The sequence below is a fragment of the Rhincodon typus genome, chromosome 16 (assembly GCF_021869965.1).
Source record: "Rhincodon typus isolate 14 chromosome 16, sRhiTyp1.1, whole genome shotgun sequence".
NCBI lineage: Eukaryota > Metazoa > Chordata > Chondrichthyes > Orectolobiformes > Rhincodontidae > Rhincodon > Rhincodon typus.
Genome location: NC_063347.1, coordinates 49,334,524 through 49,353,462, shown reverse-complemented (window position 1 = coordinate 49,353,462; position 18,939 = coordinate 49,334,524). Strand labels below are relative to the sequence as shown.

The 18,939-nt window shown below is 38.5% G+C and overlaps 1 protein-coding gene across 1 annotated transcript in view; it reads right to left on the bottom strand.

Annotated features, from left to right (window-relative positions):
• Positions 1-18,939, bottom strand: part of LOC109931684 (protein bassoon-like) — a 430,268-nt gene that overhangs the window by 72,514 nt on the left and 338,815 nt on the right. Inside the window, exon 12 of the mRNA XM_048606748.1 lies at positions 11,797-11,892. The gene's annotated coding sequence lies outside the window, so the exon portion shown is untranslated. The remainder of the gene's footprint in view (positions 1-11,796; positions 11,893-18,939) is intronic.

The window sequence follows — 18,939 nt, the reverse complement described above, 5'->3', positions numbered from 1 at the left end:
ACCCATTTAAATGCCTCCTGCCATCAAATGCACCACGGGAGAGGGCACATGGTTCAGAGTTCTGTTGGAGGTTGAAAGTTTCATTGTTGTGCTCCATCTTTAAAACTGCTTTGTACATCACCATTACAAAAATGACTAGATTTCATAATTTTATTTTCAAATGTCTCTAGCTACGAGTCTATTTTCACCTGAAGGATATAGTTAAAGTTGCAATGAAAATACATGCCCTTCGACTAGTTCACAGGAATATAAATCACCTTGAAGCTATATATACACCAGAGAAGTTGCCAGTTCTGATCACCTGTATTGTGTTCAGCTAACTGATCATAAGACAACAGTTTGAAAGAAAATCAGATAGAGTAATGACTCTTGGTCACCATACAGAAACTGTGATGAGCAAAGAGAACACGAGTTGTGAATGTTGGATAAAGGCAGGGATAATGCTACCTTGAGGTGTTGATAGCTTCCTGACATTCACTGTCAAGAATAACTACTTAGATAAGGTATAGGGATTGACTGCAGATCATGGAACCGTATCACACTTAAGAGCTTCTGCTTCCAAGAGATATAAAAAAAAATTCTTTATCTGTCATCAGCACAATATTGACAGGCAGACAGATCTAGGGATAAGCACTATAAGTATAAATGTTGGTTTATGCCAACAAATGGTATTAAAACATGATAATACATGTAACTGAGGAAAAGAAGGATCTCCAAAATTGGAGTCATGGGGAAACAGAAAAATCAACTAATCATATTCTAGCTTCATTCAGGCCTTCAGAGTGGAACTCAGACTGGTGCATTCTGCAGTTGGGCAGTGGATAGTTGGTGGAGTGGCATGATGTGCTTAACTGTGTTGAAGGATAGATTGCCTTGGTCATAATTACAAATAGTATTATTGGTAACTGGAAGCTGGGGAGACTCGATGCTTTTATCAGAATGCAGAAAAGTCTGAGAGGAATAGTTGAGCATAGAGTTTTTTGTTCATTCTACATTCTCCTTGTGGGGAATGTCTAGGTCCAGAGTGTATCATCTCAGAGTAAGGGGTTCACACATTCAAGCAGAGATGAAGAGGAGTCTCTTCTCTCAGAGGGTAGTGAATCTGTGATTTTTTTTTACCACAGTGGGCCATCGAGGTTGGGCCATTAAGTATGTCAGCCCTGAACACAGACAGATTTTTACCGTATATACTTGTGTAAAAGTCGACTTTTTTAGACTATTTAAGATTAAATTTGTGGGGTTGACTATTATATAGATACTACTTTTGAGGGGCTGAAATTCATGCTACAGTCCAAAATACCATATCATTAGCAGAAACCCAATTGATCTGCAAATGAATGAAGAAAAACACAACAAATTACCGTACTGGTAATTACCAGATTTTTCTTTTCTTTATTCATTCATGAAATGAGGGCATCGCTGGCTAGGCATCATTTATTGCCCATCTCTAATTACCCAGAAGGCAGTTAAGAATCAACCACATTGCTGCGGGTCTGGAGTCACATGTCGTCCAGACCAGGTAAGGATGGCAGCTTTCTTCCCCAAAGGGCATTAGTGAACCAGATGGGTTTTCCCGGCAATCAACAATGGATTCACAGTCATCATTAGATCCTTAATTCCAACATCTGCCATGGTAGGATTTGAACCCCGGTCCCCAGAACGTTATCAGGGTCTCTGAATTAACAGTCCAGCGATAATACCATTAGCCCATTGATAAACACAATGAAAACAAAAATGAATTACTGGTAGTAAGTTTTTATTTATACATACAAAAATTAAACATCTTCAGCATTGAATAAAGCTTCATAATCATCGGGATTAATGACATCATCGTATGGATCCCTTCATCTTCGCTGTCTGTAGTTAGAGGTAGCTCATCATCTGCTTCTTCTTCTTCATCTATGTCATCCCATGGATAATTGTTCTCTGTACAGTGCAATTCATTCAAAATACCACATTTCTTGAATGATTTGAAAATAGTATCAGCTTTTATTTCCTTCCATGAATCAATGATCCATTCACAGATGATGGAGCACACATACTGCCTCCTCTCGTCTATTTTTTTTTCTCCATCGCGCATCCACTTATTCCACTTCATTTTCAGGATGTCCTTAAATGGCATATTGATACTAACATCCATTGGTTGCAAAGCACTTGTGAGTCCATCGGGAATTTCAGCTATGTCAATGTGATGTGATCGGATGTTATCAACAACATTCTTCACTAGATGTAATCCAAACTGGTCCCAGACAAGCAAACTCTTTTCCTCGCGTAGTCCACCAGGTTGTAAATTCCAAACTTCCTTTATCCATTTTCTACATCCATCTTCATCCATTCAATTTGGTGGATGCATATGGACGGCAATTCCCTTTGGAAATTTCTCCTGTAGCAAAGTTCTTCTCTTAAAAACAGCCATCAGTTTTAACTTAGTGCCATCAGCCATACAAGAAAGAACTAAAATAAACCTACTTTTTTCATAATGTGGAGGTGCCAGTGTTGGACTGGGTGGACAAAGTCAGAAATCACACGACATCAGGTTATAGTCCATAGCTAGTGGTTTTCACCAATACCGTTTCTTCTCCTTTTTGGTTCACAGTTCGATTCTCCAGCATTTCGAGAGTAACAGGCATTTTGTCCATGTTTCCAATGCATGATAACTTGTAGCCTTCCTTCTGCTAATTTCTGATTACAAACTGGTGAAGTTGTAATATCTTATCTTCGAGTTCAGCAGGCAGGTTTCATGCAATCTCAGTTCTCTGCCGAAATACTAAGTTATGCCTTCTCATGAACCATCCAGTACTTGCCTTAAAATCCGAAATTCCATCCTTCTTTGTTTTGTTTCGTGCATGGATTCAGATGACTTCACAATTAACACATCTTCCGTGCTGGCGATTTTCAAGTACCCACTCAGCAACTTTTTCCTCCAAATGTGGCCACTTGCTAGGTTTACCTCTGTTGGCACACTTCTGTTTTGGCATTGTCTGAAGTTGATTTGATATCTTTGTCCAGTTTCTCACAAGTTTCTCCAGAACACAAAATTCCCTTGCTGCTACACAGTTATTTGTCTTCTCTGCAACTTCATTAACTTTCATTTTGAACACTGCTGTATATGTTTTGCTTTTTCTAGAGGTTATTTTTACATAAAATGATGAAGAGATTTCAAAACCTCAACTAGGTATATGACTGTCCCCCCTTGATTGCCTGTCTTTGAACTCATGCATCTTAAACTTTCGCACCAAATTCTTCAGTTTCCCCCTGTTTTCTCTCGTCTATTGTTGCTTTAGTTTGACTCTCATACGGTCTCACTAATCATTTCCTCATAGTAAAATTTACTGGTACGCACAGGATAACTCACAAATGTTGATCTGTTATCTATGAAGAACTAGGGTTGACTTTTACACAAGATATATGGAAAATTCAAAATTTTTGGCCAAAAATAGGGGGTTGACTTTTACATGAGATCGACTCTAACTCGAGTAATTTGGGGAATCAGTAAGGGACTCAAGGGCTGTAGGACAAAGGCAGGAAAGTGCAGTTAAGCATTAGCAGATCAGCCATTAAATGATCTTATTGAATGATGGAGAAGATTTGATGGGCTTTTACTGTATTTTTGGTGCAATGACAAAGGAAATGGAGCTAAATCAATAACTCCAGAAGTATTTACAGGAGAACTGTGACCACGGCAGTGTTAATAGATATGAAAATTTTCTTTTATGTGTGTTATTTTATTGTCTGTCAGGTGGTTAAATAGCTTTCTGAGTCAATACATCTTTATAGACACCAGCATTATTCATAGCTGTCTCCTGACAATGAGCATGTGTTACACCATAATGTTATGAATGCATTTCAAGGCACTGTACAATGCATTGAGTACTTTTGCATTTGTCTCTTAATTCTGATGTGCGTCTGGAAGTTGAGCAGATGCTTTCTCTTAATGCCAAGTTGAGCACCATTAGATAAATTCTGTGAATAATTTCAACCCCGGTCTCCAGGAATTGATGACTTGTTCCAGGATGAAGTGAACTGACTTGATTGAGAGTTGTTCGAGGTAATGCGATGACACTCACGATAAGCAAAAAACACAGACAGAAAAGTTGTTTCTAAGAACTGATTATCAATCAAACACAGATCACCACCATTTTCTATAGTAAGGGTTTTTCACTCCTGCTGGACTCCAAAATATTTTCTTAAAGCTAATGAGGATGTTTGTAAAACAAATGGTTCAACAATTTTTATAAGTTAACAATTTTGTACTTCATCAAATCATAGAATCCCTTTATATGTCTACAAAATGTTCAATTCTATTCGTTTTATCTAGATTTGTCTCATGTAGATTTCTAAGATGGTTTCTGCTGCCTCATCACAAATCAGGATGGAGGTGTCAAACGCCAAATAATAGTTGGCAACATGTAATCCTATCTCTCACCTCACACAGGAAATGGCTCATTGACCTGAAAGCTAGCCTGGCTGCTCAAGGACATGACAACATGTAAAAGATCAATAGACATCTACCAAATTAGCTATGTTCATTTGAGACCTGCTAAAATGATCTATTTCTGGACTGGCACCACACGACTAACTCATTGCAGCACATCAACTACAATGTAGCAGCAATGGAAATTATAGAGAGAAAGAAACTTGGGGTTAGGAAGGTGAGAAACAGGATGAAGGTTGTTGTGAAGAATTCTATTAATATCTGGTTAGATATGAGACTAAGGTCTTTGGAACAGTAGAAATATTAGTAATCATCATAGAATCATAAAATCCTTACAGTGTGGAAACTGGCCCTTCGGCCCAACAAGTCCACACCTCCCATCAAAGCATCCCACCCCAGACCCATCCCCCTATAACCCACCTAATCTACACATCCCTGAACACTATGGGCAATTTAGCATGGCCAAACCACCTAGCTTGCATATCTTTGGACTGTGGGAGGAAACCAGAGCACCTGGAGGAAACCCATGCAGACACTGGGAGAATGTGCAAACAGTGCACACAGACAGTTGCCCGAGGGTGGAATCGAACCCAGGTCCCCGGTGCTGTGAGGCATCAGTGCTAACCACTGAGCCACCGTGCGGAAATGGTGGCATATGATTTCTGCTGGAGTTATATACAGTTGGGTGTTTTGTTATATCACTGCTGCATAACTGTAATTCCATAACATTAGTCACAAGGTTTCATTGCCAATGTCCTGTCAAATAACTCAGATATTTCCATGAGTTTCTGGCTGAAACCTCCTGAATGCACTTGACAGTCTAATAGTGAATTTGGCTCAGTGTCAATGGGTTGGGTGAGGCCAAGAAGGCTATTTCAATGAGGTTCTACCCATTTATACTGTCCACCCCACTTCCCTGAGTACAGAAATGAGAGTGTTAGCTCATGAGCTAGTCAGCTTTTCCTGCACAATTACGTGGTTGCCAGCTGATTACATATGCACACACAAGCAGTAATTCTTTTGGCAGGAATGGGCAGGAAGTTGCAAGAAAGGACTATTGGATGCCTGAAGTTCAAAACATTCTAGCCCTACCATCTTTCCCCATCAGTCTACTGCATGCCTCTTATATGCAGTTGGGAATTAGAAGGCATACATAGCCTACTTGTGGAAAAGTATGTGGGGAACAATCTGAGCAAAGGAACTGAGGGCACTGTTGCAAAGTTTGAACATGACACAAAGACAGATGGAGGGATGGGTAGTGTTGAGGTAATGGGGAGGTTGTGCAAGGACTTGGGCAGGCTGGGACACAGAGCAAAGAAGTGGCAAATGGAATAAAATGTGGGAAAGTGGTTGGAAGACTAGAGGCATGGGCCATTTTCTAAATGGAGAAAGGCTTCGGGAATCTGAAGACAAAGTGGCTTAGGAGTCCTTCTTCAGGATTCTCTTAAGGTTAACATGCAGGTTCGGTTGGCAGTTGGGAAGGCCAAAGCAGTGTTAGTATTCATTTCAAGAAGGCTAGAATACAAGAGCAGAGATGTACTACTGAGGCTGTAGAAGGCTCTGGTCAGACTGCTTCTGGAACTTTGTGAACAGTTTTGGGCCCTGTATCTCAGGAAGGATGTACTGGAGTGGGTCCACAGGTGGTTTACAAGAATGATTCCAGGAATGAAGGGCTTGTCACATGAGGAGGGGTCTGTACTCTATTTTTAGGCGGATGAGCAGGGATCTCATTGAATCTTGCAGAAGAGGCCTGGATAGAGTGGATACGGAGAAAATGCTTTCACTATTAGCAGAGTCTAGGACCTGAAGATACAGCCTCAGAGTGAAGGGACGACCCTTTAGAACTGAGATGCGGAGGAATTTCTTCAGCAGGAGGCTGTGAATCTATGGAACTCATTGCTATAGAAGACAGTAGAGGCCAATTATTGAGTGTATTTAAGACAGACATAGATAAGTTCTTGATTATTAAGGGGATTCAGCATTACAGGGAGAAGGCAGGAGAATGGGTTTGAAAAATATATCAGTCATGATCGAATAGTGGTGCAGATTCAATGGGCCAAATGGCCTAATTCAGCTCCTATATGTTATGGAACTTAATCTTGGCAAGCTAGCCTTTTAATAAGCATGCATTACATCTTACCAGTGGGAAATTTGAACCACTTTTAAGATTCCAAGCACTTAATTGCAAATTTTCAACCGAGTACCTTTTGGGCAATTAAGTTTCCCCACCCATCTTGCTTCCTGCTCCTGAGAACAGTAAAAGTACCTACCAAATATTTTCCTCATATGATACCTGATAGCCCTGCTAAGCCCAGATAATGTGGTAACCAGCAAGGAGATTGCTGCACCCTACAGAGTACGAGAGGAAACAAGTCAGCCAGAAAAGACTATCATTTTGTTTCAGCCTGTAATATTTTTGTAGGGAAAAGAAAAGAAAGGTTCCCATGGAGAGCAAATAAGCCATTGGAAAAATAGCTTAGTTTCTCAAACAGCCAATCTTGAAACCCCTACCGTTTATCTAATCCAGTCATCAAATTTCAATAATGCAATTACATTTCGCTTAATGCTAACAAAAAAATGCAATTTACTTAAATTTTAAGATAAGAATAAAATCACTTAAAATGTATCCTGTGTCATACAGAGTATTTTTCTCACACGTGATTTTCTAAACTAATATTTGGCAGGTTCCTCTTTTAATCCTTTCTGATATAATTTAGACTGTTCTTGGTTAAATTTAATTCAGGGATGTGCACGGTATGATAATATAGTGATCCTTCCGATTGAGGCGCCAACCAGCGACATGGTACAGTGAAGAGATACAGGTTCATGTGAATAATTTTACAATGGCAAAGTTACTAGGTTCATCCGTACCATTGGGTTATGTTTAGAGCAGAGGCCATGCACTTAGCTACAAGAAGAGGAGGAAGCAATATTTAGGAAGCAGCAGAGAGAGTGATTTGTGTTGAATCTGTGCAACACCCAACAGTTATTTAACTTAGAGGCAGTGAAATACTGTAAGTAGTTCTAATGAAGGGCTTTCCTCTGAAGCTTGAACTTTACTTTTGTCAGAGGCTAATCAACATGCTGACTGCAGAATTTGCTGCTTTATTTATCAAAAGGATCAAGAGGGTCAAGGCAATTACTTTACAGTGCATTCATGTGACAGCAAAGAGAACTGTGGTTGTGAGATCTATGGGCTGTTGACAACAATGGGATGACATTGCAATGAAATGAAATGCACTGTTGCTCTGTATGGAAAATAAATGCAAATGCACAGAATTTAACAAACCACAAACTTCCCTAGCCAAATAGTGCTGGCCAACAACTCAAATCTTCGGCTGGCTGTGGTATACATGATAAAAGATTTTCTAATAGAGAGGTCGGGGTCACAGTACACTGCAGCTTAAATCTTTATGAAAAATTCAGTGTAATGTACTTACTCCCCATCTGAAGCACTAAGAAAATAAAAAAATCAAGTGATGTACATTGCCACATCAAATCAGTACAAAAGGTTCAACATCTCAATACATAAATCACTCTGGAAAATATGTAGGGTCACAGAGTATGTTAAGACTCTACCACAAATAATTAGAACCAGAAGTGTTCCACTTTGTCCAAGGACAAAGGCAGACATAGGTTCTGGGCAGTAAAACAAGAGGCCATTTAAGACCCATGAGATTGAAGCTTGAACATCTCTACATGTTATTTGAACAGGAGGATTTTGCAATTCTTTTAATATTTTCATGCACTATTTTCTAGTTTCCTCCTTCCACAATGTCATGTTTTATTTATAGAGGTCAGAATTTCACAACGTGCTGATTCAACTCCTTGCAGATTGACGTCAGTAACTACAAGCTCTAAGTCTTGTGATAAGAATGGGACTGAAGTTTCAAAGACTAAATATAGGTGTAAATGATCAAACACTAAGAACATCATAATTCCTGCACCCTTGGGGTTTTGGAAATACTGGCTGTGAATTGAACTATTTATCGTTCAGTAACATAAATTGGATTTTTTGACTGCTGTTTCATGGTTTTGCTCCTTTACGTTGGAGAATAGGAAAGTAAATAATTATCTTTTTGAGTAACGTATTTACTTTCAACAGAAGATTAGTAAGTTGAATAGAATCCATAAATATCTAATTTGAACATTCATCTTCCACCCTGAATACTCAAGGATTATGGCCATTCCTTTTTTCAAAGTATTTTTCTTATTCAAACTATCTGATTTGCCCGCAATTGAAACTGACTCTATATCATATGATTAAAAATTGTATTGGAAGAAGGGTAAAACACAGGCAGTTGAAATAGTGAGTACAAGAGGAAGAGTAGTGGCTAGGGCAATTGAAGTGTTGTAAAAATAACTGATATACCTGCAGGTCTACAGCCCTAAGTACATTTTTTTGCTAAATTTGACACATCAGTCCCATCCAATAATTGCATCTCCAATGACTAATCAATCTTCTGCACCCACCAATCTCACCATCAACCCCCTACATGCTTTTTCAGACCATCCATTTTCTCTCATGTACACTTGAGAAAAATCCTCATCTTTGGTGATTAGGAATCAAATAATACTACCTGCGATGATTTTAGAAGTTTAAAGAATGGGTTCGGGCAGATCACTTGCCATCATTGGCAACATGGCTAGTTATGACAACTGACTCCAGCATACATGATCAGACAAATTATATTTGGTCTGTGGAATGAAAAGGCTTGATGGGGGTACAGTTCTTTTCTTATACCATATCATAGTAGGGCAAGTAGCAAAAGCACTACATATTACAGCTGACAAAAGAACATGAAACAAATATGGTACTAATTTTTGTTGCATATTCTGTATGCACTCTAATGAAATGTGACAAACATGCCACTGTCCTAAAGATAGTCATCAAACTGCTTGTAAGAATGAAGACACAAAATCTTTCAGTGAGCTATTAATAATGTATTGGGCTTGATACATCACATAAGCAGAGGCAAAGACGATCAATGATATTATGAGAACTGACCATAAAGCAAAGACTTGTATACTTTTACCAGGCTGGAAATAAGAAGTAGAGGCAACTACAAGCTATGTCCTAAATTCTCACTTTCTATTGAGCCGGTTTCTCCATGTTGGCAAGAAGAGCGCATGTCGCAAGAAGTCATTTAGTTTGTGATCAATTGTTATAACCTTTACAACATTAAATGCGAATGAAACTGTTTTGGTTGGAAGGATATATTTGTGGTTTGTCCAGCAGTTTATAGGAATGTGCTGTGAATTCAACAGCAACTTTTAAAACACCTTCAATGTTTTATACCTTTCACATATTTCTTGTCTAACAGCAGGTAATACTCCCAGGCGTCATTAAGAGGAACAATGGAAAACAATTTACAGATTTATTTTCAGATATTTTCTTTGCTCTATAATTAGCTACTCAGTACTCTCTTGTCCTGGGAAATCCCTCTGCTGCTACTTAATAATGCTTCAGCTTAAACCTAGTCCTGTAGAGTCAGTGACAACAAGGTGTAGAGCTGGATGAACACAGCAGGCCAAGCAGCATCATAGGAGCAGGAAGGCTGACGTTTCGGACCTAGACCCTTCATCAGTTTCTGTTTTGATCTTCCAGCAACACAGAAAAAAAAGGATTAAAAATTATTGCAACACTGGTCTGTGTGTGGAAGCAGGTGTATCAATGAATTATTTGTGTGTTTTGTCCTGAGTTTCAACACTAGCTTGCTGTGAAGGTCACTATCAAAGACCAATCGACCAGTCACCCCAACTAAAAGGACCTCATTCTGAGTGCGAGAAATCAAGTAGCTAACAAGCCAGTATCATAGAAACAGAACAACAGAAGGACTCTCTCACTCTGCTTGTTGCCAATGGATGACCAGCAAAGGGAAACATGACAAAAGGATATCAACTGTCCACTGTCTACTCTTCATGAATGATCTAGAGAGATTGATCTGTATACCTTTTAGCCTTTTTTGGACGCACTTGGGGGAAAAGACATTCACAGGGGAATACTCCTTTCTTAAATTAACCTTTTTGCAAACAACCGAGACAGAATAAACAAGGTGATTCAGTTCATCCCTGCTCACCTGACAGTTTAATAATTCAGAGCATCTGTCTGGAACAGTAATAACTTGAGGTATTTTACCCGTAGTGTGATCATAACAATTCTTTTTTAAAGGTCTTCAAGTGAGAAAGTAGCTAGTGAGTAGTGTCATTTGACTGTGAAACCCATTTCAGCTGACCCTGATTCTAATGGTATTCACAGGTCTCCAAAATGTAGCCACTTAACAGAAATAGCAGAGTGGTAACCCTAGCTTTATTTTCCCTTCCACAACCAACCAAAGTTGAGCTAATTGTAATGCCCTTTTCACTGTATCTGATAGGATTGCCATACTCAGAGTTTAGTGGTCTGTACTTACAACTGTAAATACCAGCCGAAAATGTTTTGGGACATCCTGAGTTGTGAAAGATTCTACATAAATGCAAGTCTATCTTCCTTTAGTAGAGCTCGGTTCCTCATCATATGGAAGACTCCTTGTTAAGTGTTTTCCTTCTTGTTTCACAGATCATCTCCAGCAAACTTTCCCCTTTGAAAATGGCCACTGAAAGATTCATAAACATTGCTCATAATAACTCTGCTGTCCTGCAGGAAGTCAACTCATTACCCCCTGTTGTAGCTGCACTTTTGGGGATAAAGCCATAGAGATCCCTGAACATTGCGAAGAACAGTGACTAAACAGATCAAATTCCTGTGCTTTGCACCCAGGGTCAATGCATTCCCTGGTAGACATGTGGGGAAATCAGCTTCTATCTCTACTAGTAATAATCCAATATTTTAAAGGATTTGAGCTCTGTGACGCTTCCAACCCATATCATGTTACCTTCCATACAATGTGTTGTGCACAGTAACTCAACTAAAAAAGCAAGTTCCAAATGTTAAGTTGAATAAAACAGTCCTAATAATCAATTGCATATTCTCAGTACTCTAAAATTATGGTGAAATATACTTAAGTGGATTGAATTATAATTAGTATGCCCTTAATTTTAACCAGTGGCATTGGAAACTGGGATGAAGCAAACTCGGATGGGGTGAGGCAGGGTTAGGTAAACTGCTATTCAGATAATTTGGAGGGAAACATAAAGGTAAAACAATGATCTTTTGAGAGATTGCTGCCAAATCCTATTTTCATCTCCCTGAGGAGAATTTAATTGGAAACTTTTAAATAATCATATGAAACAGTGACAGCCAACAGCACATCAATTATTTTTATATAAATAGCTCAATTCTGAATTAATAAAACTATTTATATGAGGACAATGTTCAGGATCATTAAAACTTGTGAGAACAGTTCTCCATCAGTACTCACCTTCTGCCAGAGTTGAATAAAAACTGTCTCTCCATTCAATGTGCATATTTAGTATCCTGTTGCCATTCAGGTCCCAATTTTGCCTCTTCCTCTTTTCTGCTTCAGAAAGAAACAGAATTAATACTGAACTTGTACTAACAGCACTCCATCATTTGAATTCTTTCTACATGTCAAGCTAAGGGAAAATTAATTAAAGGAACCTTCTAATTTCCAGAATGCAGCACCATCATTAAGAACTCCTAGGTCAGGTTTGGTAAAGATTGGATCAAGAATTAAATTTTCCTTACTGGTTCAGTTAGCTAAATTCAAATCCTATTCTGATACATAATCAGACAGGCCAGAAAGATCCTTGGATCAATCCAGGAAAGTAGTGAGATCTTAGAAATGGCCTTGCTATATCCAGTCTAGAAAGACAGAGGAAAACAAATAAATTGTAACAACAATGGTATGTCTTGACATCTCTAGATATCCAAACGAGATTTACAATTAATAAGGCATTTTTGAATTGTGGTCAATATTGTAATATAGTAAATATTGCAGACAATTTACACCTAAGATCCCATAAACACAAATAAATCATCCGTTTTCAGATCCAAAACAGAAACTGCTGGAGAAACTCAACAGATCTGGCAGCATCTGTGGTGAGAAATCAACGTTAATGTTTTGGGTCCAATAACCTTTCTTCAGATTTCCAGCATCCACAGTTCTTTATTTTATTTTGGATGTTGATTAAAAGGTTTAAAATAATGAGAGGTTAACTCATTGAAACCTTCAAGATTACTTTGGGGTCCAACAGGGTAGATATTGAGAGGTTGTTTCTGTCATTGAGCAAGAGTTAGGAACTGTACTGGAATTGACTAGTTACATGTGTCATAGACCAGACTAGACCCCCTCACAATTTAGAAAATAGTCTAGACCCCAATTTTTTTCTTATTTTAATGGTAAGTATAAAATGTTGCATTCCAAATACAATTCAATTGGTCAGACTACTCAATGTTAAGCAAAACATAATTTATTAATACACTATAGTTAAAAATACAACAAAAGGAAGAAAAAAGAAAATAATTAGCTTAGTTGTAACTCTACTGCAATGCTTAACAAAATTATAGATACAAAAACTATTACTAATTAACTCTTCCAATATAGCAGCATCCCATAAACACACCCTTAGCAAAAGGTAAATTCAGAAAACAGGCTGTCTCACATGCAGTTCTCCAATTCAGGAGGAAAGAACATCAGAAGACAATTCTGAGGGAGAGAGAACTCCAGCTTTCAATTGTAGCAAAGAAAGATGTAGCAGTGTTTTACATTTTCAGCAGCTTCCAACGCTGCTGAGACCCTATCTTACCCAAGTTGGCGCTGGAAGTGGTGACTTATAAAGTTTTCCCTGCGCTCATTTGAACACATGTGACAATAAAGCTAATTCAATTCAATACAGCAACAACTGCTGAAAGGTAATCTAAAGATCCTGGTTTTGTGGGAGTTTGACCACAGCCATTCAAGTTGCTTTTTTCATTCCAACTTTTAAAGAAAAACACCTAAGGCTTCACAAGTTATCTTCTCTCATAGACTGCTCAGTGCCTGTCCCCAGATATCTACCTAAAAGAAACCAGGGCAAAACACACCTCTTAAAGCCACTGTAAGTCACACATGACTGAATAAATATGAAGGGGAAACAGGTGGTACTGAGGTGTGAAGTGAGCTGTGTGACAGAGTAGACAACAAACTCTTATCTATAAGAAAAATAATGTCTTAAATTCTATTTCACCAACAGCCTTAAATCCAATTTGATATTGGTAGCAGCAGATGGTTGCCTAAAAGTGAAGATTGGAAATCAAAGGCTCTTTTTCCAATGAAAGCTGTAATTTGAGTTACTTTTGAGAAGAATGGCTGAAAATAAATGTGAAGTGTTAGGATATGATTTCTCACTGATGTTCTGTGAAGCTGAACCTTATGATCCATAGTAAAATGAAGTAGAGGTATGGACATGTATTGTGACCTAACCAAAGTAAAAACAAGGTGTGGCTTTGGCACGGTTGCTTCCCATGAGATACAGGATCAGGTCTGAAATAATCTCAGAGCTGGAGCCTCAAGAATTGGACACTGAGGAAGGTTGGATAATCTGTTACTATTTATGGACAGAATGTATAACAAAAAGTTCTATTAAATGCATATGAGACATGATCAAACTTGGGTAATTTAAAAAGCCAAATAGCTATTCCACTGCAGAGTATATAATTAAATTTAGCAGTGTATAAGCAAGATTTTAAAAATTATATTTGAAGATCGTGAACAGTGTGCTTGCCTTTAAATTATTGGACTATGTGAAAGTGTCAAACATAGATAGTGTCAAATGGAGTTAGATTTTCAGAAAGAAGCATACCCTTTTGAAAATGTCCTATAAAAATCTCTGTGAAAACATTCATTCTCAGCAGCCTTCCTGCTTCAAATGGGATATTCAACAGTTTCACAAAGAAAGGAGGATTCAATGATATTGACAAGCCCAGACCTCCCAGATACAAGCAGAAGGAATTGTGCTGATAACAGTGTGTTTCAGCCCAGGACAATGGACACACATTCACAAAGTGTAGCGTGGATTGCTTAAATGAAAGGACTGAAGTAATTTTAGAGAATAAGAGTTCTACCTGCTTCAGGTTTGGCTGAAGCCACTCAAAAGACCAATGATTCTGATAGACACAATAGGCTAAGTGGTCTTCTGCACTAGCACAATTCTGTGACAATAAATAGCTGGGTTGCTTCGTTCAAATTCTTGTGGATGAACCAAGTTGCAACTTCACATCTGTCCTGAAATGGGTAGTCCCTGTAAAGAACACACCATAAATGATTGGGAGCTACAATCCATACCAACTGTTTCTTCTAGAACAATTTGGTGAGCTTTACAGCACTGTATATGGCCATCAGAAATAGATTTTAATCCAGGAGACATAGTACATTATGAATGAGACAGCAAAGAGTCGAAAGGCCTGGGCAAGGTTACAGGTAGTAATGGCAAAACAGTAATGTTGCAGTATGCTAATCAAACTTTTAAGTTTCATTCCTCAAAGTTAATTAGAAATCACAGATTCTGAACAAGCTATGGAATATGATAAGACACCATGCTCCACACACAGATGTTGGTCAATTACCGGATTAAGGGCTAATTGACAATGAACAAAGTGATACAGAAACACAGAACAAGGATATTTGGCCAGAGTTCAAAAACCAAATGTAGGAACCAAAGTGACACATATGCCAGAACAGACTGATGAATGGAGGAATACCACCATTATAGGGAAGGCTACCATCATATATAAACACTGGCAAAATGTGCAAGATAAGGAAATAGGAGGTAAATTTTTCTCATGGTTGCTATTCAAGGATCCCCATTGGAAGTATAATGCACGGATATTAGTTAAGCATATGACTAGGTTCAGACATGATACCATGTTAAAATAGCCTGCTGTTTATTTAATGTCTGTTTACGACAAAATCGGGTATCAGAGGGCTGCTGGTGTATAAGGAACAATATCCCAATGTGAGTTCCCATACAGAATGGGAGCAAAGCAGAAGGAAAAAAAAAATCCTTCAGCACTATTCCAGCAAGCCTACCCAAGTTCTTGCTCCAGTGGCTAGATGCACAGTGAGTCTCCTCTACTCTGTCCAAGTCAGAAATAAATGTTCTACCGTATGAATGTGATATTTTCCATTTCACACACCAACAGTTTTGTTAACTGTCAGACTAAGATTGGCATTTAAATGCCAGTTTTATAATGTTTCCATAACAACTAAAAGCTGAGCTATGAACTTCCAAAATACTTTTTATAGAGAAAAAAAGAGAAGCCCTCATCAGACCAAGCAGATTAAAATTCAAGTCCAACATGCAAAATGATCGGGTGTTTATCTATAGCGCACTTCAGTTCCTGTACTTTGAATTTAAGTGATGCATCTTGAGTTTTGAAGAAATTACTCCACGCTAATCAGTGAAACAATCTGGCAATGTTCTACTTTTAATCACATCGTGCTTTATTACTTTGATGAACAACTGAGAAATGGAGACTTGTAAGAAAGTGTAGGTAATTTCTACTAAGTTGTTGGCTGGGTGAGTCGGTCCTTGTCCACTGGAAAGGAAATGGGATCAGAGTGTGAATTACCCCAACAGTTCTTGCACACTTCTCACTCCTCTTGTGAGAGGGTTGTTCAGTTATTACTTTGGTCACTACACACAATGGAAAAATACCAGGAATCTGTTTTTTGTAACTGTTCTGTTGCTTTAACCTCACTCTGAACTTTCTGCAATTATGGGTGATATTACAGCTTCAACTCTAACCAAATCATTCTCCAGGAATAAATGAGCTCTTTCCATGGATACTTTCATAAGTAACCCGACTATTATTAATTCAGACATCAAGTCACACTCCTATAGGACTTTGTGCAATGGAATCTGGAAATACCATCCCACTATCATAGAGTAATTGAGTCATACAGCATGGAAACAGACCCTTCGATCCAACTAGTCCTAGCCGAACATATTCCCGAACTAAACTAGTCCCACCTGCTCGCTCCTGCCCCAGATCCCTCCATCATGTTTACCATCACTTCGGATTGCAATGGATTCTCTGGAGGGCAAGCTAAATCTTTCTCCAGTAAAATAGTAGTTAAGTAGACTCTGTATCACTTAATAAAGTTATGGGCTTGGTTGTCTCAGTAGAATAAATAATCGGGTATCAGAGGGCTGCTGGTATCTTTCCTTTAGACAAAAAAAAACTTTATTATCTCTCATCTACCTTATTTACTTCTTCTGCAGTGTTTACCTCCAGTCACTTACTTAGTTACAGCTACAAGTTAATCTGTTGCATTTTTCTTTCCAATTTCCTTGTTCTTAAGTACTCCAAAAGTTCCACGGATTTCTCTTGCAAGTTCTTGCAGTCCAAAAGAAAATGTCCCACTTTGTTACAATGAAACAACCTTAGCTTCAGTTTTCCAAATCCACCTTCAGTGTTTTCATTTCAAAACTGAGAAGATCTTGGGGTATTCCCATCTATCCATTCTTTATCTTGGCTGCTTGCCGTCCTTTTACCGTCCCATTTTCCAACCCTTTTGAATTTATGTGGGTGGCCAGTTTAGAAAAAAGGTTTTGCTTATGAAACAATTCATAATTATTAACAATTACTAATTCCTATTTAATGATTGCAGCTCTTTGGTCCTTCATATGGCTTTTTATTCTGGAAGGGAGGAAGTTTTTAAATTCCTCTAAGAAAATATCTCCAAGGATTTCATACATGGTTTCAGCTCATCAAAATTACCTGCCAAAACTACTTCGCTTAACTCTTTCAATTTCAACATAGGTTTTTCGTGGACAGTTTCCTTAAATTCCTAAACCTTTGCCTACATGCCTCAGGTAGTCACCATGTGCAGCCAATATAGCTTTCTCTACATCCCTCAAAACCTCCGTTGACAGTGAGGCATAAATTTCCTGTGCTTTACCCATGCAGGTTAAAGGTAAAAAAATAAAGTTGCCATAGCCCAACCGGACCATAGGGTTGCTGTCTCATTAGAGAGAGATGACTGGTGGTGGTTTAATGTGAAGGTCATCATGCCTTAAGAGAGGAAAGAGACTGAGAAGGAGAACCTTCTCAGCCAGTGTGAGAACTGAACCCATGCTGTTGGCATCACTCTGCATCACAAACCAGTTGCCCAACCAACTCCAAATTAACTTGATAAGTAATGTCCAAGTTTCCTTTAGCTAATTGTTTTGCCTCACTATTTTCTCCAAGAACAAAGAATACCTCCATATCCTTTACCTCAAATTTTGGGATGGCCTGTAAAACTTCAAAATTCCCTTACTGGGCTTTAGATGATGACTGGGATTTCTCTCATCAAAATATGTGTCAGCATCTGATATCTCCTGTTTCAAATGCAGCATTTTAAGCTTAAATTCATGACCTCTCTCTTCCTTTTCTGTCCACAATTCCAATTCTAATCATCTCTTTTCCATTCCTTTCATTTTCATGTCCTTTCTTTTTAATTCCACTTCTCTCTCCTTTTGTTCTCTGCTCACTGTCTTTTATCCTCCTTTGGAATTCCATCTCCAGCATTTTCAAGTTTTCTTCTTGTTTAAGCTGCTTCAACCCTATTTGAAGTTTCATTACGCCGAGAGTGGTGAGCCTATGGAAGCCACTGCCACACAAAGAGGTTGAGGCCAAAACACTGAATGTTTTCAAGAAGGGTCGAGATATTGTTCTTAGTGCTAAACAGATCAAAGGGTGTGAGGAGAAAACAGGAGCAGAGTACTGAGTTGGATGATCAGCTATAATCATATTGAATGGTGGAATAAGTTTGATGGGCTAAATACACTTGCTCCTATTTTCAATGTTACTAATACCACACCCAAATCCTCAAGGTCTGTTTCTAATGATCACTGTTGAGCTCCCAATATCCTGTTACAATCCACTTGGATTCTCACATGATTCATGGATTCTCAAGCCCCACTACTCCTGGGGTCATCTGAAAATGTCATGATTTAAACAAAGCATGCAAACTCCTCAATTTTCCCATCGGTTAGAATCAAGTTAAGGGTAAGCACTGACCAAGTTCCTGTATTTAACAAAAATTGCTATTATTACAAATAAGGGCATCTTAATAACAAGTTAACAGTCAAAACCTATCATTTTATTAGTCCAATGGTCAACACTCTAACCCACTTTAAGACTCCCAGAAACGTGTACAGACAGACAGAAAAACAAATGAGACATTGGTTTTACGGCTGGAGGGAAAACTAGAAAGCACAGTTTAATAGCACCAAACTACAGAGTTTGTTGAGGTGTTCCCATTGACTTGCCAAGACTTTCTGTTTTCTAATCTTCTTTCTCCAATTTCTTTGAATTTGCTGCAGGAGGTACAGGACAATTGCTACACTAACTAAACAGTTTCCCAGCTACTGACTAAAGGCAACAGCTCACAGTAATTGATGGGAGAAAATAACTGGCTTTCTTCAGGCACTTTTTTTCTTCAGAGAGAGACACAGAACTTTCCTTTCCAACACATGGAGGCTTCTCCCTTTATCCTTCATACCCACAAACTGTTCATCTACTCTACAAACCAATCAAAAAGTTGCTGGACTGATGGCCTTTGGTATCCATGACT